This window comes from Balaenoptera borealis, assembly GCF_965194805.1.
Source record: "Balaenoptera borealis genome assembly, chromosome: 17".
In the NCBI taxonomy this organism is placed as follows: Eukaryota; Metazoa; Chordata; class Mammalia; order Artiodactyla; family Balaenopteridae; genus Balaenoptera; species Balaenoptera borealis.
In genome coordinates this window covers 39,087,825-39,112,559 of record NC_138876.1, presented here as the reverse complement: position 1 = coordinate 39,112,559, position 24,735 = coordinate 39,087,825, and the positions used below count along the sequence as shown (strand labels likewise).

Sequence of the window (24,735 nt, the reverse complement as noted above, 5' to 3'; positions counted from 1 at the left end):
TCTAGAGCTGGAGCCCCAGAGTGCCTTGCCCCCAGTCAAGCCCACCAAAGGACCTAGTGGGTCTACCTGCACTAGTCTCCATGTTCCAGGGCCAACCATATTCTCTCAGTTGGAGAAGATGGAAGATATTGCCATCTGTGGTTCCCTGATTTCCTGAAAGTTCTGTGAGACTTTATGTATGACCCCACCCAAAGCTTTCCTTTTCCTCTCAGCAGGAGAGAAGGAGGCTGCAGACCACAGAAACTTAAGAAACTTTGATTAACTGCACTCATCAGGACTCTAAAGGCGCAGGTCTCTGTGTGTAAAGGTTACAGGAATCGTGGGACAGAGTTTTGGTCTGAGCAGCAGTATCCAAAACAGCTAGTGTTCCATGATTTGAAAGATGAAACAATGCAGAGTTATGGACCGTAAGAAACCCAAAAGGGTTTTTTGATAACAAAATATCACATTTGCTGTTTTATCATCTAAACCCAGAGGAGTGCCTCAATAAATATTTGTTAAATGAATTTTGGGTAAATATTCTTATTTCAGAAATATTTAAAACTGCATCCTAGATCTACCTGTCCTCTCTGTATTTTCAAACATAAGGAAATGAGCACCAATAGCTAACTGGAGCGACAGGGTGAGGGATGAGGCATAGAATGGGGAGTGAGAGGTAGCGTGTCTTCCTCATAAATATAGGTATTGGCAAAATCGTGGTTCAAATTTCACTTCCTTTAACTACTAGTTGTGTGATATTGAGCAAATTACTTAACTTTGAGCCAGAGTTTCTCCATTTAAAAAAATTGGAGTAACAATACCTACCTTATATGATTGTTGTGAAAAGTAAAAAAAATTTATGAGGACCTGCTTCCTGCTTAGTGAATTCTAAATGACAGTGCAAATGTTAGATGTTATTGTTGATGCTAACAGCAATGCAATAAAGTACTAACAATTGGAGCACTGCCAAGGAGTAGGATCCATGGAGGAAGGCATGAGTGCAAAGCTTGTGTGGAATGTACGGGCTTTGGGCCTCTGGATATGTAGAAGGGCAAGTGGCTCCAAAAAGTAGAATGATAATGATGGCTGCCATTTTAAATTACAGTGGGCCAGGAATTTTGTATAGCTATTCTGAAGACTTAATAACACTCTGAGCTAGATATTACCTCCATTTCACAGATGAGAAATCTGAGGCTGAACCTGCTTGTGAAAGCTACTCTAGGTCATACCGTTAGTTAGTGTCAAAGCTGGATTTGACTCTGGTTGCTCTGGTTCATACGTTGACCCTGCCTCTCCAGGATTCAACATGGAATCAACAGTTCCCTGAGTGACAGCTGAGCTCTATCCAGTTCGAATGCTTCAAAATGCTCGCTGTCTCATTCAGCAAAACGCTGTGAGTCTGTCCGGAGCAGGTGTTGAGAGTAAGCCACCATGGCAAGCTAGGTCTATCTTTGGGGAAAGGAGCAGAGAAGGAGGCTCTGCTAGATCTGGCTTAGCTTTGAGCAGCACATGGGTGATGTGCTGAGATACCCAGGTATCCCTTTCCTTAACAAGTGCCTCTGAGAGGAACCCAGCAGGTGTGTGGTCGATATGCTGCCCTGTGGGGGGTGGCCATTTATTGAATTCCTATTCCACTCAACTTCAGTTCATTTGACTCTTGAGGGCTTGCAACATGCCCTTGCCTCTTCAGCTGCACTTTCTCTAGAGTTGCTGTGTGACTGATTGTTTGTCAGACTTAGTTAGAAGTTCAGATGATACTGATTTTAAATAGACCCATGGGGTTTAAGAACAGTTAGAGTACAGATGAGGAGAGGTTAAGTTTTTCCTAAACTCAAGTTGTCAGTAGTAAACTCATCATCCCCTAGTAAGGGACATAATCATGGATATAATAATGTATATTTTTTCATTCATTTATCCATCAAACATTTATTAAAAGCCTACTGTGCATTGCAGTGCATACTAAATGCTAGACATATAGAGATAAATATATAAACAATGCCTGTCCTAGAGGGTGAAGTAGAGAGCCTGAGGGTGGCATTCAGGTTAGTCTGGGAAATAAATGCTCAACGATCTTTTGCAAAAATGTGAAATTTTTTTTTTTCTTTAGAGGACATGAATCCAGTTGTAGCCTATCTCTTTTGCCTTAGCACAGAATTTGGCTTAGCTGAGTACCCAAGACGTTTTGTGAAATGACTTATTAATAATATTTCTCATATTGTATTATTATAATATATTATTAATAATTCTAATTACATGATCAAGTGGCCAGAATGAGTTAATTTAACCCATGAGCTCTTTTTACTCCCTTTAGTGAGCTAGAAAATTTTGGTTGCCAAAGTCAACCTGGTAGCCAAATGTTTAAATTCTGGTAATTAATGATTGTGCTTAGTCACAGGTTTGGTGAATTATTTATTTTTAATAAAAGCAGAAGGCTGTTACAAGCTCAGCAAATCTGTTGGTGGTTTTAAGACATTACACCAGGTTGCTTAGGAAAATTTCCCAGCAAATGAGACCTATTAGGTTATATAATATTCTTGTAAGACAACTAGGAAAATAACTTTAAAAATTACATCTATCTTTTTATTTAACAGCAGAAGTTACATGAAAAGAGGGAAGATTATGGGAAATTTATTAGCTATTTGATGACTTTTTTGTGATTTAAAAGACTAATAGATATTAATTTCTCATAGAAGTTTAATTATAGTTCTAAAGGTAGAAATAATAGTTTCTGTTTGATTACTAATTTTTTTAGAGTAACTTCCATCTACTTTTCGATGGTTTTAGTTACCCTTACCTTTAAAATTAAAACTATAAATTTAAGGCTACATACCTCAATGTAGTGTTTATGAAATTGATTAAAATATATGGAATGTTCCAGTGCAGTCTGAAACCATAGCAAGTACCAGAGATTTGATGTTTGAAAAGTGTTTTAATCAGTGATAGATTTGGAATTATTGCTGGCTGATTCCTGAATCTTCAGGCCTAGGCCTTAGGAATACATTATCCAGATGTTTATAAAATGCCATTTTACTAATGTCCTGTTTATACTTCGTGGTAAAAAAAAAAAAAAAAATCTGTCTACTTCAAAGTACCAGATGAAAGTATTTTACATCAACTAAATATTATACTCGAGCTGCTCTTCAGCCCTTCACTCCCACCCTTCTGCCTTAAAGGGACTTATTCCATATCATCACCTATTTTCTTCACGACATTTGACAAGAATTCAGCCTGTTTTTGGGGAATTTTGTGTGAATGCTAAGTCCTTGGTAATGCTTCTTGTCCCTGCCCTAGCTCTCCTAGTTTACTCAAAATATATTCTCTCTTTGAAAGAAAAGTTGAATTTCCCAATTTCTTAAGCCAGATTATTAATTGAAACTATGTAAAATGAATGGAGGAACACCCATTAATTCCTCAAAACTCAGCAGCATAATCTAATCCTTTGAAAAATCTCTCTGCTTAACTCATCATTGTTAATCAGTTTAAGACAATTTAGAAAGGTATATTGGGAGAAAGAAGTAGAAAAAAGAGGGGAATAAGGCAATATTAAAGCTTACACTTTATATTCAGGTTCAGAGGATAAAAAAACTTTTACCTTTTCATCTATTTTTTGAGTCATTTTTTGCTGCATAAGTTTGCATATATACTGTTGGGGTTAGAGTATATGCACACTTTTGAAACATGTTTTAACCGTTTTCTTGTGTCATTAAATATTCATCAAAATATAGTGTTTAATGGCTGCATAGTTATTTGTGTAATTTTACCATCCTTTATTTTGTTTTTCCTATCTTCTTATGGTGCCCAGTCTCAGTCCCCTCATGATTCCCATCTACCTTTTGTCTCCCCTTAGTCCCTCTTGGCTCTCTATGGTATTCAGAGTTGAAAACAATGGTCATGAAGACCCTCACTGAGGTCGGGAGAACAATGCATGAATAAAGTGAGAATTTCTACAGAGATAGAAAATGTAAGAAAATGCCAAACAAATCACAGAGCTGAAGAATACAATAACTCCACTAAAAATTTCTGTGAGGGGTTCAATAGCAGACAAGATCAAGCAGAAAAAGGGATCAGTGAACTTGAAAACAGGGCACTGGAATTTATCCAGTCAGAGCAGCAAAAAGAAAAAAGAATGAAAAAGAGTGAAGACAGCTTAAAGGACTTATGGGGCACTATCAAGAGGACCAATGTTTGCATTATAGCAGTTCCAGAAAGAGAAGGAAGAGAGAAAAGGGCAGAAAGCTTATTCAAACAAATAATGGCTGAAAACTTCCCTAACCTGGGGAAAGAAACAGACATCCAGTTACAAGAATCCCAGAGAGCTGCTCTGTAGAAGAAGAATCTAAAGAGACCCACACTGGGACACGTTATAATCACACTGTCAAAAGTTAAAGCCAAAGAGATAATCTTAAAAGCAGCAAGAAAAAACCAGCTTGTTATGTACAAGGGAACCCCAATAAGATTAAAGGCAGATTTTTCAGCAGAAACTTCACAAGCCAGAAGGAGTAGCATGATATATTCAAACTTTGGGAAGAAAAAAACCTGTCAACCAAGACTATACTACTTGGTAAAGTTGTCCTTCATAATTGAAGGAGAGATAGAGTTTCTGGACAGGCAAAAGCTGAAAGGGTTCATCATCACTAGACCAGCCTTACTAGAAGTGTTGAAGGGAATTCTTCAAGATGAAATTAGAAGATGCTAATTAGTGACAGGAAAACTTAAGAAAGTATAAATCTCACTGGTAAAGGTAAATATATAGTTAAATTCAGAATACTCTAGTGTTGTAATTGGTGGTGGGCAAATCACTTATAAATCCATTATGAAGTTTAAAAGACAAAAGTAGTAAAATAACTATAACTACAAAAATTGATTAATGTGTACACAAGGTAAAAAGATACAAATTGTGACATCAAAAATAAAATGTGGGTGGGGGGAGAGAGTAAAAATGTAAAGCTTTAGTATGTGTTCGAAGTTAAGCTGTTATGAGTTTAAAATAGACTGTTATAAATATAAGATGCTTTATGTAAGCCTCACTGTAACCACAAAGCAAAAACCTGTAGTAGATACACAGAAGATAAAGAAAATGATTCTAAGCATAACATTACTGAGAATCATCAAATCACAAAGGAAGAGAACAAAAGAAGAAGAAAGAAACAAAAGAATTACAAAATAGCCGGAAAACAATTCACAAAACGGCAATAAGTATACCTATGAATAATTACTTTAAATATAAATGGACTAAACTTTCCAATTAAAATACCTACAGTGGCTGAATGGATAAACAACAAAACAAAACAAAAAGAACAAGACCCAAATATGCTGCCTAAAAGAGATTCACTTTAGCTTTAATAGAGTGAAAGTGAAGAGGTAGAAAAATATACCTCATGTAAATGTAAACCAAAAGAAAGCAGAGGTAGCAATACTGATATCAGACAATATAGACTGATATCAGACAATAAGCCAAAGACTGTAATAAGAGATAAATATACAAAAATCAGTTGTATCTCTACACACTAATAAGGAACTATAAGGAGCTATCAGAAAAAGAAAATAAGAAAACAATCCCATTTACAATTGCATAAAAAAGGACAGAATACCTAGGAATAAATATAACCAAGGAGTTAAATACCTGTTCTCAGAAAACTATAAGACATTGATGAAAGAAATTGAAGAAGACACAAATGAAAGGATATTCTTTACTCATGGATTAGAAGAATTAGTATTGTTAAAATGCTCATTCTTTACAAAGCAATCTACAGATTCAATGCAGTCCCTCAAAATTTCAATGGCACTTTTCACATAAATAGAAAAAAAATTCCTAAAATTTTTATGTAACCACTAAAGACCTTTAATAGCCAAAGCAATCCTGAGAAAGAGGAACAAAGCCTGAGGCATTACATGGCTTGATTTCAAACTACATTACAAAGCTATAGTAATCAAAACAGTACAGTATTGGCATGAAAACAAACACATTGATCACTGGAACAGAATAGAGAGCCCAGAAATCAACCCATGAATGTAAAGTCAATTAATTTACCACAATGGTGCCAAGAATATATGATGGGGAAAGGGTAGTTTTTTTTTCAATAAATAATGTTGGGAAAACTGGACAGCCACATGCAAAAGAATGAAACTGGGTCCCTGTCTTAGACCACATACATAAAAATCAAGTAAAATGGATTAAAGGCTTGAACATAAGACCTGAATCCATAAAATTCTTAGTAGAAAATATAAGCGGTAAGCTCCTGACATTGGTCTTGCCAGTGATTTTTTGGATTGGACACCAAAAGCAAAAGCAACAAAAGCAAAAATAAACAAGTTGGACTATATCAAACTAAAAATCTTCTGCACAGTAAAGAATACCATCAACAAATGAAAAGGCAGTTTACTGAATGGGAGAAAATATTTGCAAATTGTGTATCTGTTAAAGGGTTAATATCCAAAAAACAAATAATTTGATTAAAAATGGGCAGAGGAACTGAATAGATTTCTTTCTAAAGAAGACATACATATGGCCAACAGGGAAATGCAAACCAAAACCACAATGAGGTATTGTTAGAATACCTATCATCAAACAGAAAAGAGATGAGTGTTGGTAAGTATATGGAGAAAAGGAACCCTTATTCACTGTTGGTGGGAATGTAAATTGGTGCAGCCACTATGAAAAGCAGTATGGAGGTTCCTCATAAAACTAAAAATAAAACTGCCATATGATCCAGCAATTCCACTTCTAGGTATATATCCAGAGGAAATAAAAACAGGATATCAAAGAGATATCTGAAACCACATGTTCATTGCAATAATATTCACAATAGACAAAATATGTAAACAATATATGTGTCTGTTAACAGATAAACGGATAAAGATGTTGATATGTGTATGTATATATGTGTTCGTGTGTATACATATATATGTGTATACACAAACACACACACAATGGGATCTTATTTGGCCATAAGAAAGAGGGAGGTCATGCCATTTGTGACAACACGAATGGATCTTGAGGGCACTATGCTAAGGGAAATAAGGTAGACAAAGAAAGACAAATACTGCATGTGTCACTTATATATGGAATCTAATAAAAGGTCTAACTGATAGAGTAGAAAAGTGATTGTGAGGGCCCAGGTGTGTGGGGGTGAAGGGGAATGGGAAGAGGTTGGTAAAAGGCTTCAAACCTTCAGCTGTGAGATGAGTAAGGTCTGAGGATCTAATGTAAAGCATGATGACTGTAAGTGATAATAACACTATACAGTTGACCCTTGAAGAACTCTGGGGTTAGGGGCACTGACTCTATGCGTTCGAAAATCTGCGTAGAACTTTACAGTTGGCCCTCTATATATGTGATTCCCCATCTGAGGATTCAACCAACTCCTGATTGTGTAGTACTGTAGTACATATTTATTGAAAACTAATCCATGATATAAGTGGACCTGAACATTCAAACCCATGTTGTTCAAGGGTCAACGGTATTATATATTTGAAATTTGCTAAGAGAGCAGAATTTAAATGTTCTCACCAAAAAAAAAAAAAAAAAAAAAGGATAAATATGTGAGGTGATGGATATTTTAATTAACTCAAGGGGGAAATCCTTTCACAATGTATACATATGTCAATCATCTTGATGTACTATTTAAATATCTTATTATTTCCTATGTCAATTATATCTTTCAAAAAGGCTGAAATTAAAAAAAAATTATCATTGTAATGAATAGAATCTTAGGGGCTGTTTGTTTTCATAGTATAACTTAGCCTATCTTCGTCTCAAAGTTCACTATTTCTTACCCAGAGCACTTGAGCTATTCACGAACTCTGTGTTTGTCAGTTCACTTCAGAAATGAGTATATGGGCACCTATCTCAGAATTGGGATGCAGATTAAATAAGGGTAATGTATGAAATTGCTTAGCTCAGTATGTGTCTTCATATTCAATAGATAGTAGTTATTGCTATTAACAGTAATCATCACTAAAATGATAAATTTTTTAAAATTTCAGCCTTTCATCATCATTGTTACTAGAGTGGTGTGTGGCAAAATAATACAGATTCTATATAGTTTAAGAGGATGGACCTGAGACAGACTGCCAGGGTTCAGTTCTAGCTTTGTCAGCTTCTAGCTGTGAGACTGTGGGCTTTGCCTCTCTGTGCTTCAACTTCCTCATCTGTAAAGTGGGGACAAGTCCTTACTTCATAGGGTTGTAGTGACTGGTAAATGAATTAATGCATGTAAAACACTCAGCACACTGCCAGCCCCATAGCAAGTTCTCAGTAAGTGCTACCTATTATTATCATTAAATTCTTTGGAACATTCCATGGACTGCTCTGTTAGAGAGTTTAACTTCTCTTCATGGTATTTTGTCATTTTTGATAGAAGGGTTTATGCTTTAGGGATCCATGGAACAAGATCACCTTTCCTTAATACTGTAGGGTTCAAAGCTCCACTACCTATTTGAGTAAATGTCTTTTCATGGTGCCTAAAATAAGGGGAAAAAAGCTGATACCAAAGTAAAGCTTTAAACAAGGCCAAGGGAAGGAAATCTTTAAATCCAAGGGCAGAGCATCCATTTTTATTTCATCAAAATGTATTATTTAAGCAAACTTACTGATAATGATGCATAGATGCTGTTTGTAGACATTATTTTCCTCCTTTGAAGTGACTGAGTGCTGATTTCCTATCTGTGCCAGCAGCCTTTTCAGAATTCATTCTGTGCTCCTCTACATCATTGTGGCATGGAAATCTCATATATGACTTTTCTAAAGATTAGAAGACTAAAAACATGTACCTATTGACTCAGAGGCTGAGAAGATGTACACAAATGTGAATAAACAGTTGAAACACTACCAGATGTACAGGAAGAGCCCTTGAACGCAAATGTGATTGACATCAAGAAAAGATTAGCTTAGAAGTTCTGCCTAGATGGCACGTCGATAGACTGGCACTGCAGCAGGATTCAGCTGCAAGGATTTCATGTAATTGATGGTGGAAGAAAAGAACATTTCAACAGATATTTTTCTATTAATTTGCCACAGGTGCTCAAATGCCCGTGACCTAGAATTTCAAGTATTCAAATTGCTACTATGGTAGCTTCAGGCTTTGCTTCCACGTTATTTTACAGACTGTGGCACAGACTTTTAAGGATTTAATTCTGTTTACTGGCAATGCTGCAGTTCACATGATTTCAGTCTAACAGGATGACTAATTTCTCAATGAATCAAGTGACTCTTGACTCAATATATATCAATCTTTATCATGCACATAGTTTTATTTAACTTAACATTATTTTTATCTACATGTTTCCATGTATAGCTTTTGGCCATTTACTTGCCATGCTACCCTTTCATTTTCCTGCTACCTCTCCTGAAGTTCCTCTGCTGGACTGTTTCTAGATTTTCACATTTATACACAGAGGCACGGAACATCCTAGTATAAATTATTTTTTTTTAATTTTATGATATTGCCATGGAGTTTGTTCTCCAAAGCAGAATAACTGAAAAAAAGTAAGAATTTTTATAGTTCTTGCTACATACTGGGATATCACACTATAGAAATATCAAACTAATTTACAGTACCATCGGCATGGGATACTTTCCCTCACCATTTACACAATATTGGATTTTATTTTATTAATAATTTATGTATGTAATGGCTTTAAAAATTAACCATTAACCACACCTAACCATTTTAAGTGTACAATTTAGTGGTATTAAATACATTCATAATGTTGTGCAACCGTCAAATCACCCATGTCCATAACTCTTTTTATCTTGTAAATCTCAAACTCTAAACCCATGAAAGAATAACTCCCCAGTGTCCCCTTCCCCCAGCCCCTGGAAGCCACCATTCTACTTTCTGCCGCTATGATTTTGACTGTTCTCAGTACCTCATGTAAGTGGAATTATACAATATTTGTCTTTTTTGACTGCCTTACTTCCCTTAGCATAATGCCCTCAATATTCATCCATGTTGTGGCATATGTCAGAATTTCCTTACTTTTTAAGGCTGAATAATATTCCATTGTATGTATACACCACACTTTGTTTATCTAGTCACTCGAGTTCCTAACACATTTTAGCTGTTGTGGATAATGCTGCTATGAACATGGGTGTACAAATATCTCTTTGAGACGCTGCTTTTAATTATTTTGGGAATAAGCCCAGAGGTGGAATTGCCAGTAATATGGTAATTCTATTTCTAATTTTTTGAGGAACAACCATACTGTTTTTCAAAGAGGCTGTACCCTTTCACATTCCCACCAACAGCACACAAGGGTTCCAGTTTCTCCATGTCCTTACCAATACTTGCTATTTTCTGCTTTTTGATAGTAGACATCCTAATGGGTGTGAGGTAGTATCTCACTGAAGTTTTGATTTGCATTTCCCTAATGATTAGTGAAGTTGAGTATCATTTCTTGTGCTTATTGACCATTTGTATATCTTCTTTGTTGAAATATGTGTTCAAGTCCTTTGCCCATGTTTGAATTGTGTTGTTTGGTTTTTTGTTGTTGAGTTTTCAGAGGTCTCTATTTATTCTGGATATTAATCTCTTATCAGAGATATGATTTGTAAACATTTTCCCCCATTCTGTGTATTGTCTTTTTACCTGTTGATATTGTCTTTTGATGCACAAAATTTTCTAATATTCATCAAGTTTAATTTGTCTGTTTTTGTTGTTGTTTTACCTTTGGTGTTATATCCAAGAAATCATTGCCAAATCCAATGTCAAGAAGTTTTGCCCTATGTTTTCTCCTAAGAATTTTATAGCTTTAGGTATTACATTTAAATCTTTGATCCATTTTGAGTTAATTTTTGAATATGATGTTAGGTAAGGGTCTAACTTCATTACTTTGCAAGTGGATATCCAGTTTTCCCAGCACCATTTATTGAAAAGTCTGCCCTTTCCCCATTGAATGGTCTTTGCACACTTGCCCAAAATCCCATCTATGCAAAGGTCTATTTCGGGGCTCTCTATTCTATCTCATTGGTCTACATGCCTGTCTTTATGCAAGCATAACACTGTTTTGACTGTGGTAGTTTTGTAGTAAGTTTTAAAATCAGGAAGCATGAGTTCTTCAGCTTTAATCTTCTTTTTCAAGATTGTTTTGGCTATTCATGCTCACTGAAATGCCATATAAATTTTAGGATGATTTTTTCTATTTCTTCCCAAAACATCCTTGGAATTTTGATAGGGATTGCATTGAATCTGCTAATGGCTTTTGGTAGTATTGACATCGTAACAATATTAAGTCTTCTGATTCATGAACATGGAATGTGTTTCCATTTATTTATGTGTTCTTTAATTGCATTCAGCAATGTTTTGTAGTTTTTATTGTACAAGTCTTCAACTGTTTGGTTAAGTTAATTCCCAAGTATTCTATTCTTTTTGATGTTATTGTAAATGGAATTGTTTTTTTCAGCTTGTTCATTGTTTATGTATAGAGATGCAATTGATTTTTGTGTGTTGGTTTTGTATCCTGCTACTTTGCTGAATTCATTTCCAGTAGCTTTTTGTGGAATCTTTAGGGTTTTTTACATATAATATGATCTGTGAACAGATATAATTTTACTCCTTTCTTTCTAATTTAGATGCCTTTTATTTATTTATTTATTTTCTTGCCTGGTAGCTCTGGCAAGAACTTCCAGTACTATGTTAAACAGAAATTGCAAGTGTCCTTTTGCCTCGTTCCTGATCTTAGTGAAAAAACTTTCAGTCTTTCACCACTGAGTATGATATTTGCTATGGGTTTTTCATATATGGCTTTAGTTATGTTGAAGTAGTTTCCTTCTATTACTAGTTTGTTGAGTGTTTTTATCATGGAAGAGTCTTGACATTTGTTATGTTTTTTTCTTCATCAAATAAGGTGATCATGTGGGCTTTTTCATTCTGTTAATGTGGTATATTACACTGATCGAATTTGTATGTTGAACCATCCTTACATTCTAGGAATAAATCCCACTTGGTCATCATGTATAATCCTTTTAATATGCTGCTGAATTCAGTTTGCTAGTATTTTGTTGAGGATTTTTGCATCAAAGTTATGAAGGGATATTTGTCGGTAGCTTTCTTTCCTTGTAGTGTCTTTACCTGGCTTTGGTATCAGGGTAATGCTGGCTTCATGGAATGATCTAGGAAGTAGTCCCTCCTCTTAAATTTTTTTGGAAATAGTTTGAGAAGGGTTAGTGTTAGTTCTTCAAATGTTTGGTAGAATCCACCATTGAAGCCATCAGTTGGGAGATTTTTTTTGATTACTGATTTAATTTTCTTATTAGTTACAGATGTATTCAGATTTTCTATTTCTTCATGATTCAGTCTTGGTAGGTTTTGTGTTTCTAGAAATTTGTCTATTTCATCTAGGTTATCCAATTTGTTCACATATAATTGTTCATAGTACTCTCTTATAATCCTTTTTATTTTTGTGCAATTGGTAGTAATGTCCTCACTTTCATTTCTGATTTTAGAAATTTGATTCTTCTCTATTTCTTAGTCCAGATAGCTAAAGGTTTGTTAATTGTGTTGATCTTTTCAAAGAACTAACTTTTGGTTTCATTGATTTTCTCTGTTGTTTTTCTGTTCTCTGTTTCATTTATCTCTGCTCTAAACTTTATTTTCTTCCTTCTGCTAGCTTTGGGTTTAGTTTGTTTTTTACTTTCTAGTTCCTTAAGTTAGGTTGCTTTTTGAGATCTTTCTTGTTTTTTAATGTAAGCATTTATAGCTATAATTTTCCCCCTTAGCACTGCTTTTGCTGTGTCCCATAAGCTTTGGTATGTTGTATTTTTGTTTTCTCTCCTCTCTAAATATTTTATAATTTCCCTTGTGATTTTTTTCTTTGATCCAATGGTTGGTTAAGAGTATGTCATTTACTTTCCACAAATTTGTGAATTTTCAAGTTTTCTTTCTGATATTTATTTCTAACTTTATTTTGCTGTGGTATGTGGAACATACTTTGCATATGTATCTTTTTAAAGCTATTGAGACTCAGTTTTTGGCCTAAAATTTGGTCTACCCTGGAAAACATTTCATGTGGACTTGAGAAGAATGTGTATGCTGTTGTTGCGTAGAGTGGTCTGTATATGTCTGTTAGATCTAGTTTCTTTATTGCATTAATCCTCTATTTCCTTACTTATCTTCGGTCTGCTTGTTGTCCATTATTGAGAGTTGAGTATTGAAGTCTAAGACTAATATTTTAGAACTGTCTATTTCTACCTTCAATTCTAATTCTGTCAGTGTTTGTTTCATATATATTGATAGTCTGTCATTAGGTGCATACATGTTTATAATTGCCATATCTTCTTCCTGTATTGACCCTTTTATTAATAAATAATGTCCTTCTTTTTCTCTTATAAACTTTTTTTGATTCAAAGTCTATTTTGTGTGATGTTAGTATAGACATCTCTTTTGCTTACTATTTGCAAGGAATATCTTTGTCCATTCTTTCACTTTCAATATGTTTGTGTCTTTGGCTTCAAAGTAAGCCTCTTGTAGATAGGAGATGGTTGAATCACTTAAAAAATCAATTTTTCCAATCTTTGTCTTTTGATTAGAGAGTTAATCCATTTACATTTATAGTAATTGTTGATAAGTAGGGACTTCTGTCATTTTGCTCTTTGCTTTCTTTATACCTTTTAGCTTTTTTGTCCCTCATTTCCTGCATTACCATCTTCTTTTATGTTTAGTTTATTATTTTGTAGTGGAATGTTTACATTTCTTTCTCATTTCCTTTTGCTTATATTCTAGAGCTATTTTCTTTGTGGTTACCATGGGGATTACGTTTAACATTCTGAAGTTATAACACTAATTTGAATTTAGATTAGCTTAACTTCAGTGACATATAAAAACTCTGTTCCTTTATAGCTCCTTTCCCAACCTTTTTGGTTGTTGATGTTACAAAATTACGTGTTCATATATTATGTGCCCCAATACATAAACTAAAAATTATTTTAAATGCATTAGTCTCTTAAATTATATAAAAAACTGAAAGTGGAGCTACAATCCATTATTACAATAAAAATAGCTTTAATAATTGCCTATTTATTTATCTTTAGTGTGATCTTTATTTCTTTATATAGCTTCAGGTTACTGTCTAGTGTCCTTTCATTTCACCCTGCAGGACTCCCTTGAGCAGTTCTCGAAGGGCAGGTTTTCTCTGCCATCTTCCAAGAATCTTCTATAATGGCTTCTTTCAGTAATTTGGATTTATTTACTTGATATGGAGCTGTATGTTTTTAAAAGGAAAGTTTTAATATTTATAATTTTTAAATATGCAATATACTGATTTTTCTACTTTGGTTGTTGCAAATGTTGGGAATATATTTGGCTGCAAATAAAAGTAAATTTATATATATATGTGTGTGTGTGTGTGTGTGTGTGTATGTGTTCAACAAATATATATACAGAATATATGTATTTGTTGAACACTTAAAAATATGGTAGAAACTATAAATACTTAAAAAGTGGTAGAAGCTACATGTTCTTGCTGTACAAAGAATAATTAGACATGGTCGAGACTCTTGAGGAGCTCATATGTAGTAGGGGGTGTTTAAACACATGAAAATAACAATATCATTAGGATTATAAACAGAAGTATAGAGGGGGAAGCAGGGGTACACAGGGGAGTGAGTCTCCAACTCTGCCTTAGTGGTATTCAAAAGTCTTTACAGAGAAAAGGCTATTTGAATTGATCATTGAAGGAAAATGCCCAGGCGTCTTCTTGGTCCTCCTTTAAGGAGAGTGAATCAATGTATTTCTGAGATAAGGCTATGCAATGATAAAAGTGTTACAAAAAAAAGGTTCTATGGTCAATTAAGTTTGGGAATGCTTAGTTAGTCAAACATTTTTCTTAACTATGTTACTTCTCAGAGCCTATCAATAGCCTAATGTGCTTCTTGACTCCTCAAAACAGGGAAATAATGCTCAATGTTTCATGACTGTATTTCACCACGGAATCTTTTGCCCCTTACAAGGTTTCTTAGACCTAGTATTCTGCAGAAAACACCTTGAGAACATGGCTCTAGTGCTTCCTTCAGTACTTAGCTGATGTTTTATTTTTAATTCTTAAATTTTTAATTTTTTTGATTGAAGTATAGTTGACTTACAATATTGTGTTAGTTTCAGGTGTACAGCATAGTGATTCAGTTTTTTTTTTTCCAGATTATATTCTATTATATGTTATTATAAGATATTGGTATAATTCCCTATGCTATACAGTAAATCCTTGTTGCTTATCTATTTTGTATATAGTAGTTTGTATCTGTTAATCCCATACCTCTAATTTGTCTCTCCTTCCCTCCACTTTGGTAGCCATAGTTTGTTTTCTGTGTCTGTGAGATCTGTTTCTGTTTTGTATATAGAATCATTTGTGTTACTTTTTACATTCCACATGTGAGTGATATCATACAGTGTTTGTCTTTCTCTGACTTATTTCACTAGGTATAATGTTCTGTAGGTCCATCTGCGTTGGTGCAAATGGCAATATTTCATTCTTTTTTATGGCTGAGTAATATTCCATTGTGTATGTATCATTGTATGCACATATATATATATATACACACACACACCACATCTTCTTAAGCCAATTGTCTGTTGGTGGGCATTTGGGTTGCTTCCATGTGTTAGCTGTTGTAAATACTGCTGCTGTGAACATTGAGGTGCATGTATCTTTTCAAATTAGTGCCTTTGTTTTTTCTGGATATATACCCAGGAGTGGAGTTTCTGGATCATATGGTAGTTCTATTTTTAGTTTTTTAAGGAACCTCCATACTGTTTTCCATAGTGGCTGCACCAATTTACATTCCCACCAACAGTGTATTCCCTTTTCTCCACATCCTCTCCAAAATTTCTTATTTGTAAACTTTTTGATGATAGCTATTCTGTTGGTGTGAGGTGATACCTCATTGTGGTTTTGATTTGCATTTCTCTAATAATTACCAATGCCCTCCCTCTTTTCTTCTTGCTTAGCCTGGGTAAAAGTTTGTCAATCTTCTTTATCTTAAAAAAAAAAGCAGCTCTTGGTTTCATTGATTTCTTTCTATTGTTTTTCTGATCTCTGTTTTACTTATTTCCTCTCTGATCTTTATTATTTCCTTTATTCTGCTGACTTTAGGGTTCATTTGCTCTCTTTTTGGTAATTATCTTAGGTGGTAGGTTAGGTTGTTTATTTGAGATTTTTCTTTTTCTTGAGGAAAGCCTGTATTGCTATGAACTTCCCTTTTAGAACTGCTTTTGCTGCATCCCATAGATTTTGTAAAGTTGTGTTTTCATTTTCGTTTGTCTTGAGATTTTTTTTTGATTTCTTCTTTGATTTCATCATTGGCCGATTGGTTTTTTAGTAGCATGTTGTTTAGCTTCCACATGTTTGTTCTTTTCTCTTTTTTCTTTCTGTAGTTGATTTTTAGTTTCATACTGTTGTGGTCAGAAAAGATGCTTGGTATAATTTCTATCCTTTTACATTTGTTGAGGCTTGTTTTTTGACTCAGTGTATGGTCTATCCTGGAGAATGTTCCATGCATGCTTTGAAAGAATGTGTCTTCTGTTTTTTGGGGGGGTGTAATGTCCTGTAGATATCAATTAAGTCCAACTAGTCTATTGTGTCATTTAGGACCTCTCTTACCTTATTGATTTTCTGTCTGGATGATCTGTCCATTGATGTCAGTAAGGTGTTAAAGTCCTACTATTATTGTATTATTGTCAATTTCTCCCTTTATGTCTGTTAGTATTTGCTTTATATACTTAGGTGCTGCTGTACTGGGTGTATGTATGTTAACAAGTGTAATATCTTCTTGTATTGATCCCTTTATCATTATATAATGCCCTTCTAGTCTTTTTTATGGCCTTGGTTTTAAAGTCTATTTTGTCTGATATGAATATTGCTACCCCCTCTTTTTTGTCATTTCCATTTGCATGAAATGTCTTTTTCCATCCTCTCACTTTCAGTCTGCGTGTGTCTTTTGCCCTGAAGTGAGTCTCTTGTAGGCAGCATATTGAAGGTTCTTGCTTTTTTTTTTAATCCACTAAGCCACTCTATATCTTTTGATCAGAACATTTAGTCCATTGACATTTGATGTGATTATTGATAGGTATGTACTATTTTATTCCTTGTTTTCCAGTTGTTTTTGGAGTCTTTCTTTGCTCATTTCTTCTTTTTGTTTTTCCTATTGTGGTTTGATGATTTTCTTTTGTAGTATGCTTCAGTTCCTTTCTTTTTGGTTTTTACAAATTTATTGTGGGTTTGGATTTGTTGTTACCATGGGGTTCATGTATGTTGACTCATAACTATATATAGTTGCTTTAAAGTGATCATCATTTAAGTTCAGACACATTCTCAAAGATCTACATTTTTTACTCCCCTCCTCCACATTTTGTGTTTTGGATGTACTATTTTATATTTTCATGCTTATCCCTTTTACTGTTTATTGTAGTTATAGTCACTTTTACAACTTAAAAAAAAATCTGGTTTACTTAAGTGATCTTCAACCCTTAGTCTGTATTCGCCTTTCCTGTTAGGATTTTTCCTTTCCTATGGGTTCTTGCTTGTTTTCCATTTAGATAAGATCTTTCAACATTTCTTTTAGGGTAGGTTTAGTATTGCTGAATTCTTTTAGATTTTCTTGTCTGAGAAATTCTTTATCTCTTCTTCTCTTCTAAATGATAATCTTGCTGGATAGAATATCCTAGGTTGCAGATTTTTCCCTTTCAGGACTTTGAATATATCATGCCACACCCTTCTGGCCCACCAAGTTTCTGCAGAGAAATCAGCTGATAGCCTTTATGGGGGTTCCCTTGTAAGTGACACTTTGTTTTTCTCTTGCTGTCTTTAGAATTCTCTCTTTAACTTTTGCTATTTTAATTATGATATGCCTTGGTGTGGGTCTGTTTTGGTTCATCTTGTTTGGGACTTTCTGTTCTTTCTGTACCTGGATATCTGGTTCTTTCTTTAGGTTTAGGAAGGTTCTGGCCATATTATTTTCAAATACATTTTTGATCCCCTTCTCTCTCTCTTCTCCTTCTGGAACCCGTATTATGTGTAAGTTGGCATATTATCCCAGAGATCTTGTATGTTGCTTTTTTTTTTTTTTTTCATTTGTTTTTCTGTCTGCTCTTCTAATTGGGTGATTTCCCTTATTCTGTTTTCCAGATCACTTATTTGTTCTTCTGTTCTTCTGTGTCATTTACTCAGCTATTCATTGCTTCTAGATTGCTTTCTAATCTCAGAAATTGAATTATCTGTTTTTGATTGGGTCATCTTTATAGTTTCTAGTTCCTTGTTACAATGATCTACATTTATATTAATAATCTTTCTTAATTCATTTAGCACTTTTATTACCTCCTTTTTGAGTTCAGCGTCTGGTAGACTGATGATCTCTGTTTCATTATTTAGTTTTTCAGTGTTTTCTCTTGCTCTTTTAACTGGGAGTAGTTCCTCTGCCTTTTCATTTTACTCAACTTTCTCTGTCTCTGTGAATTTAGGAGGAATAGTTACCTATTGTGGTCTTGAAGGGGTGTTTTTATGTGGGAGTGTCCCCATGTAGACTGTGTTTATCCAGTGTCTTTGGTGTGAGGGCTGGTTCTGATGTAGACACCAGCCATGTCTTTCCTCAGTGTTTGCTGGCCACCATCACCTTGGTAGGGAGTGTGGTTGGTATTGGAGGATCAAAAGCCTATGCAGCATGTGAGGTGGAACTTTCTCTCTGCTCCATAGCTATTGCTGGCCTGTTGGGGTGGGGTCGGCTCCCCAGTTGCTTGAGCAGAAGTCCTGAGGGTTGGGCTCAAGCAGACCCTGTTCCCTTTGAGTGTGTGTTTTGCCCCAAAGGAGAGTAGTATTGAAGTAAGTGAGGCTTGTGCACTCACAGAGATCTGATGGCATTGCCTGTGTAGGTGTCTGCAGGTCCACTCAGACGCAACCCAAGTTGTGTCCCTTCCCCTGTTGTGTACAATGTCATCTAGCGTTGTGTGCTCTAGGGCAAGGCTGTGGTGTGGAGTGGGTGGGGCTGGAGCATTCACTAGGTGGGGGTTAGGAGTTGGGGCACTGCGGCTGGAGAAGTTGAAGTGGGCTGCTTCATTAGTGCAGACTGAGTTAGCACCAGCACTGGTTGCTTCTGCCCCACCTGGACCATACCCCACACCCCACTAGCCTCCTCTGCATCTCTAGATTGAGCCTTCTCCCAGGGCCTGTCTGCCCCAGATCCAGTGCCAAGATGTGGTGTGGAGTGGGCAGGGCCGGGGTGTTCACCCTCTTTGGATTCAGAAGAGTGGTGAGGTGGCAGCCACCATGCAGAGCTCTCTCCACCCTGTTTGTTGGCAAGCCAGCGCCTGCACACTCTTCATGAGTAGAGTCTAGGCTTCTCCAGCCCTTCTCCAGTCCCTGCAGTTCTCCCAGCAGCCAAGAGGGCTTGTCTTCTCCATGTAGGACCCCGAGACTGGGACACCCAGTCTGTCGCTCAACCTACTCAGTCCCCAGGGTGAGGGTCTGCCTGTGAAGACCTTCTTTTTCTTTCAGATCCCTCCCAGGGGTGGAGGTCCCAACCCTATGCATTTTTTCCATCCTTACCCAGTTATGTGGAAATCTTTCTTTCAGCTTTGGTTGTATAGGAGTTCTTCTGCCAGTTTCCAGGTAGTTTTCCATGAGAATAATTCCACGTGTAGATGTATTTTTGATGTGTTTGTGGGGGGAGGTGAGCTCCACATCCTCCTACTCTGCCATCTTGATCTGACCTTTGTATGACTATCTGATGCTTTGTTTTAAAAATTTTTTCTTCATGTCAAGAAAGAAATCAACCATTCCTTTTTTTCTCCCAGAGTTTTAATCAAGGATGGACATTAGGGACTTTCCTGGTGGTCCAGTGGTTAAGACTTCACCTTCCAATGCAGGAGGTGTGGGTTTGACAACTGGTTGAGGAGCTAAGATCCCACATGCCTTGCGGACAAAAAAAAAAACAAACCAAAACATAAAATATTAGAAGCAATATTGTAAGAAATTCAATAAAGACTTTAAAAATGGTCCACATCAAAAAAAAAAAAAGAATGGATATTAAATAATTCAAATGGCTTTATCTTGTTTCCCTTCTGACAAAATATGCTGTCTAGTTTGTTTAGGCTTTTATAAAAAAAATACTATAGACCGGGGGTCTTATGAACAACCAACGGTTATTTCTTACAGTTTTGTAGGCTGGGAAGTCCCAAGATCATGGTGCCCGCACACTCAGTGTCTGGCGAGCACCCATTTCCTAGACGGCTATTTTTTCACTGTAACCTCGTGTGTTGGAAGGAGTGAGGGATCTTTCTGGGGCCTCTTTTATAAGGGTACTAATACCACGCAGGTAGGCTATGTCCTCATGACCTAGTCACTTGCCAAAGACCCCACCTCCTAAAACCATCACCATGTGGGTTAGAATTCCAACATATAAATTTTGGAGGGACACAAACATTCAGTCTATACCATGTGCTATGAGTTACATCTTCAATTCTGTTCTAATAAGAGGATGTTGGACTCTGAGGGTAATGAGAGATTAGCATAGTTTAACAGAGTTAATAATAGAAACTTAGGATATTTCTGACTGAGAAGACAGAGATCTTGGGTCAGATGATCTTTAAATACTTTCCAGTCCATTTAATCAGAAATGTTTCCCATTGAGGCTTAAACTCAAAACAATATTTAGTTAGTAAAATGGATAGAGCGTTTTGTTGGTTAAAGTTACCATCTTCATTTATCAATGATTTCTATGTTGCTCCATATCTTTATCATTATTATCATTTTTATTAAAGAAATTATCTATTGTAACATTTTTGTTATTCCAAGGTAGATTTTCATCTTACTTAATACATAATTCCTTTTAGAAATTGTAAAGATTGGAAGAGCATATAGGAAAAAAACCAATTAAGATGATGAAATAACTGTGTGTTAGCAGAAAATTGTAACTTATACAGAAGAACAAGATCAGAAAGGAAAAAAGGGAACACATATATTTTTGATGATTACTTTAGGTTACAAAATATCTAATAATAATGAAACTAGTATTTATGCAGTACTTTCTAGGTAACAAAATACTAAGTATAAATTTTTTTTAGGTATATTGAATTCTCTTTTCTATTTATTTTATAGGCAGGTCTTTACATTTTTGTGTCTTAGAGAAATTAGCCGAAAAGCCCTTCCTATATGTTGTGGATGTTAAAAAAATCACACGGTTTTATTCCTCTAAGCATTTTGACCATCTTCCTTCTGTCTCACAGTCTTGTGGAGCTGGCTGGGTTCCTCTGTTTTGCAAGAAGGTACATCTCTCTGATGCTGTGTCTGTAATAGTCTCCTTACTGACATCTGCCCATGAATATGATATTAAACATGTTGGTTGAGTTTTGCTCATGTGGAGTCTGTCATTAATATGGAATAGAATTCAAGAATTTGATATTTTCTTCTCTCTCTTCTACCATTTCAACTGAATTATAGAAATTAGGAATGAAATTTAGTCCTACCTCCTCTCTCTTGGTCAGGTTTTTTTGTTTTTGTTTTTTATTTTTAACCTGTGGGAGTTGGAAATATTTCAGGGTTTCCTTTCTTGAGAAATTATGGTACAAATGAATCCTTTTGCTTTTGTATTCTTCATGACAGTATAAATGCCTGAGATCAATTTACTCTTATTGTTGTTAATGACAGTATAAAAGTCTGAGATGAATTTACTTTTAAAGTACTAGATCTAAAAAAATTTAATAAAGTCAATTGTAATTTTTCCAAGAGAGTTATTTTCAATCAAACTGATTTTTAAAACAAACAAGCCTTTCTGTTAAACAGAATAGGTGCTCTTTTAACCATCCAATAAGGAAGTTAAAAAAAACCTCTCGTAGAAACAAGAGACTATAGCTTCAGAAGCTCCCAGTCCTCACAGTCATTCCCACCTCTAGACTCTTTCTTTAGGAAACATTCCAAGACTTCACTGTGTTGTGAATAATTTTTACTTCAGTCAATGTGTTCTATGCCCCTGTGAAAACCTGCATATTCCTCAGTAAGGATACATAATTTTCCTCCTGTTGGATATTTAACATCACAAGCTGACACCCAGTTCCAGTGGTTGATTTGAGCTTTGCAAATTTTGAAGTGCTCAGAAACAAAGTGCCTGGTATCTTTTATAAAGAGCTAGTGAAAAGTGACTAGCATTAAGGGAGTTTGACTGATGTGTGGTAATCAGGTGGGAAATGTCAAACGTATTTGTTTAAACCTTGCACTTATTTTATGTAGATAAAAGACAATATTCAGCTGACTTCAAATTATATCACTTTACAAAACATACACAAGAAATTTAGTAAAATTTGAAAAGCTTATTAAGGCTTACGGTGTCCATGTTCATTTTATATTTTGGGTATACTCTCTTGCAAGCACAGAGACCAGCAGGCTTTGTTTTCATACATCTCATAAACCAGAGCCATAGAAGCATGATTTTTGAATGAAAAAGATACCAGGACTTTCCTCTTAAAGAGAAATCTGGAACCTTAAGATTTTTATTTTGATTTTTTACATTAGAAGTTTTATTGGGGTAAATTCACAAACCATACAATTTACCATTTTAACACACACAGTTTGGTGTTTTTTAGTATATTCAAAGAGTTGTGCAAACACCATCACTGTCTAATTTTAGTTTAGAACATTTTCATCATCCTGAAAAGAAATCCCTAACAGTTAGCATTCACTTCCCATTTCCCTGTCCCTTCCAACAGTGCAAGGCAACCTAAAATTTACTTTCTACCTCTGTGAATTTGCCTATTCTGAACATTTCTTATAAGCGGAATTTTACAACATGTGGTCTTGTGTGACTGGCTTCTTTCACTTAGGAAAGAAGTGAAAGAAGGTTCAAGGTTTTCAAGGTTTGTTCATGTTGTAGCATGTTTCAGAACATTATTTTTTTTATTGCTGAATACTATTCTATTGTATAGATATACCAAATTTGTTTATCTACACATCAGTTGATGGACATTAGGGTTGTTTCCACCTTTGGACTATTCTGAGTAGTGCTATAAACATATGTGTGCCAGTTTACATTTAGGTCTGTGATTCATTTTGAATTTTTTTGTGTGTGATGTAGGAGTGCGACTTCACTCTTTTTCATGCGGGTATCTGGTTGGCCCCAGCACCATTTGTGGGAACACTGTTTTATCCCCATTGAATTATCTTGGCCCCCTCGTTGAAAATGAATTGACCAATCTTATAAACTTTATTTCTGTATTCTCAATTCTATTTTATTGATCTATGTGTCTATCCTTATACCAGTACCACTTTTTAAATTATCGATTTGTAGTATGTTTTTAAATTTAGAAGTGTGAGTCCACCAATTTTGTTCTACTTTTTCAACTTGTGTTGGTTATTTTAAGTCCCTTCCTTTTCCATATGAATTTTAGAATCAGCTTGTAAATTTCTTCAAAAAAGGCAGGTGGAATTTTGAGAAGAATTGCACGGAATCTGTAAATCAATTTGGGGAGTATTACCATCTTAAGAATGTAAAGTCTTCTAATCCATAAACATGGGGCACTTTTCAGTACATTAGGATCTTCTTTAATTTATTTAAACAACATTTTGCAGTTTTCATTGTATGAATCTTGCACTTTTTTTTTTTTTTTTTTAAGAAGGAAGCTCGGGCTTCCCTGGTGGCGCAGTGGTTGAGAATCTGCCTGCCAATGCAGGGGACACGGGTTCGAGCCCTGGTCTGGGAGGATCCCACATGCCACGGAGCAACTGGGCCCGTGAGCCACAATTACTGAGCCTGCGCGTCTGGAGCCTGTGCTCCGCAACAAGAGAGGCCGCGATGGTGAGAGGCCCGCGCACCGCGATGAAGAGTGGTCCCCACTTGCCGCAACTAGAGAAAGCCCTCGCACAGAAACGAAGACCCAACACAGTCATAAATAAGTAAATAAATAAATAAATAAATAAAAGAACGTGAATTTCTAAAAAAAAAAAAAAAAGAAGGAAGCTCCATTTTTTTTAAAAAATAATTCTTTATTTTATTTATTTATTTTTGGCTGTGTTGGGTCTTCGTTTCTGTGTGAGGACTTTCTCCAGTTGCGGCAAGCGGGGGCCACTCTTCAGTGCAGCGCGCGGGCCTCTTCACTATCGCGGCCTCTCTTGTTGCGGAGCACAGGTTCCAGACGCGCAGACTCAGTAGTTGTGACTCACGGGCCTAGCTGCTCCGCGGCATGTGGGATCTTCCCAGACCAGGGCTCGAACCCGTGTCCCCTGCATTGGCAGGCAGATTCTCAACCACTGCGCCACCAGGGAAGCCCCTTGCACTTCTTTTGTTAAATTTATTTGTAGTATTTTATTCTTTTTGTTGCTAATGAAAATGCAATTGTTACTTAATTTTCAGATTGTTCATTGCTACTGTGTTGCTACTACACTGTATTGTTTATTACTGCTGTGCAATTGATTTTTGTGTATCGATATTGTATCCTGCAACTTTGCTGAGCTTCTTAATTAGTTATAATAGTTTTTTGTGTGTGTGCATGTGGATTCCTTAGGATTTTCTATATACGTGACCATTTGTGGACAGAGATAGTTTTACTTCTGTTTCCCACCTTCATTTCTTTTATTTCTTTTTCTTGTCTGATTTTCCTGGCTCGAACCTCCAGTACAACATTGAACAGAAGTGGGCAGAGCAGACATCCTAGCCTTGTTTCTGATCTCAGGGGAAAAATATTCAGTCTTCTACCACTATGTATGACGTTAGCTGTGGGTTTTTCATAGATACCTTTTATTAGGTTGAGGAAGTTCCCTCCCATTCAAAGTTTGTTGAGTGTT

General features: G+C 35.6%; 1 protein-coding gene and 1 long non-coding RNA gene across 10 annotated transcripts in view; both read left to right on the top strand.

Annotated features, from left to right (window-relative positions):
- LOC309615188 overlaps positions 1-23,876 on the top strand; it is a 35,227-nt gene extending 11,351 nt beyond the window's left edge. Inside the window, exon 3 of the long non-coding RNA XR_014236607.1 lies at positions 213-23,876. This is a non-coding gene — a long non-coding RNA (uncharacterized lncRNA). The remainder of the gene's footprint in view (positions 1-212) is intronic.
- CPQ (carboxypeptidase Q) overlaps positions 1-24,735 on the top strand; it is a 500,068-nt gene that overhangs the window by 201,189 nt on the left and 274,144 nt on the right. The gene's annotated exons all lie outside the window — the stretch shown is intronic.